Raw genomic sequence first — 2,262 nt, forward strand, 5'->3', positions numbered from 1 at the left:
GGGGGGGGCCACCCACCGGTGGCTCGAGACACACCCCCCCCGGGCCGTCTGCATCCAAGCTGCCGGCCACCGCGACCAGCCAAAACCGTGGCGTGCCCATGCCACGGGCTCCGGCTTAAGGCCGGCAAACAAAGGGAGCAGGTGCCGCCGCCGCCACCTCTCGTCCCATCCCCAAGGCCCCCTCAAGGAGCTGGGCAACAGCCCCCGACGGGCTGGAACCGTACGGAGCACCGCTGTGTCAACACACATACCGGCGCTCCCCCCCTCCGCCATCATCGGGCTCTCGGGGGACCGGGGGGGGGACGGGGGTAACCACCCACGGTAGTCTCACAGCTCGGCTCCCCCCCCCAGTATCCAGCGTTCAAGTGCCGCCAGCCGCCTCCGGCCACCGGTCTTCGGCCTCTCCCGTGCACCTCTGCCCGTCCTTTTCTCACCACTCGGCAGCGACCGCCCCAACGCCGCCCGGCTTCGTGCCGTTCGGCATCTCTCTGGGTGCTCTCGGTTCCGTGCACGCTCGCCTGACAGAGCACCGGCTTGAGAACCGTGCCCAATTCCCCGGGGGAAACCACCGTCTGCGGCCGCCCAGCATTCCACTTGGCCGGCTAAGCCGCGTGCCCTCGCTCGGTGGCGCTTGTCTGGAGCAGAGACGCCTCGTGCCCCTATATAAGGAGAATATGGGTCCGCGCCGGAAAGGGGCGCTTAAAGGCAGTGTCTGCCTGCCAGCGGGGGAGGCGCTGCAGAGACGCCGACTCTTACGATGACCTAACTGGAGGCAGCGCGAAACAGCGACCCCTTGGAGGAACTGCCGGAGCCAACAGGTCTGCCCGCGCTCTAAGTCCCGACGGAGCCGGGTAGACCTGGCAGCCCTTTCGACGGACGCTGAGCCGGCCGCCGGCAACGTGGAGCCGGGTACACCTAGCGGCCACCGCCGGTCGCCTCGGAGGTGGGTAGACCTGACGGCCGCCTCACGCCCCGGAGGCGGGTAGACCTGACGGCCGCCTCACGCCCCGGAGGCGGGTAGACCTGACGGCCGCCACACGCCGCGGAGGCGGGTAGACCTGACGGCCGCCACACGCCCCGGAGGCGGGTAGACCTGACGGCCGCCTCACGCCGCGGAAGCGGGTAGACCTGACGGCCGCCTCACGCCCCGGAGGCGGGTAGACCTGACGGCCGCCTCACGCCCCGGAGGCGGGTAGACCTGACGGCCGCCTCACGCCCCGGAGGCGGGTAGACCTGACGGCCGCCTCACGCCCCGGAGGCGGGTAGACCTGACGGCCGCCTCACGCCGCGGAAGCGGGTAGACCTGACGGCCGCCTCACGCCCCGGAGGCGGGTAGACCTGACGGCCGCCTCACGCCCCGGAAGCGGGTAGACCTGACGGCCGCCTCACGCCCCGGAGGCGGGTAGACCTGACGGCCGCCTCACGCCCCGGAGGCGGGTAGACCTGACGGCCGCCACACGCCCCGGAGGCGGGTAGACCTGACGGCCGCGTCGCGCCCCGGAGGCGGGTAGACCTGACGGCCGCCTCACGCCCCGGAGGCGGGTAGACCTGACGGCCGCCACACGCCCCGGAGGCGGGTAGACCTGACGGCCGCCTCACGCCCCGGAGGCGGGTAGACCTGACGGCCGCCTCACGCCCCGGAGGCGGGTAGACCTGACGGCCGCCTCACGCCGCGGAGGCGGGTAGACCTGACGGCCGCCTCACGCCCCGGAGGCGGGTAGACCTGACGGCCGCCTCACGCCCCGGAGGCGGGTAGACCTGACGGCCGCGTCGCGCCCCGGAGGCGGGTAGACCTGACGGCCGCCTCACGCCCCGGAGGCGGGTAGACCTGACGGCCGCCACACGCCCCGGAGGCGGGTAGACCTGACGGCCGCCTCACGCCCCGGAGGCGGGTAGACCTGACGGCCGCCTCACGCCCCGGAGGCGGGTAGACCTGACGGCCGCCTCACGCCGCGGAGGCGGGTAGACCTGACGGCCGCCTCACGCCCCGGAGGCGGGTAGACCTGACGGCCGCCTCACGCCCCGGAGGCGGGTAGACCTGACGGCCGCCTCACGCCCCGGAGGCGGGTAGACCTGACGGCCGCCTCACGCCCCGGAGGCGGGTAGACCTGACGGCCGCCACACGCCCCGGAGGCGGGTAGACCTGACGGCCGCCACACGCCGCGGAGGCGGGTAGACCTGACGGCCGCCTCACGCCGCGGAGGCGGGTAGACCTGACGGCCGCCTCACGCCCCGGAGGCGGGCAGACCTGTCGGCCGCTTC

This window comes from Athene noctua, unplaced genomic scaffold (assembly GCF_965140245.1).
Source record: "Athene noctua unplaced genomic scaffold, bAthNoc1.hap1.1 HAP1_HAP1_scaffold_244, whole genome shotgun sequence".
Taxonomy (NCBI): domain Eukaryota; kingdom Metazoa; phylum Chordata; class Aves; order Strigiformes; family Strigidae; genus Athene; species Athene noctua.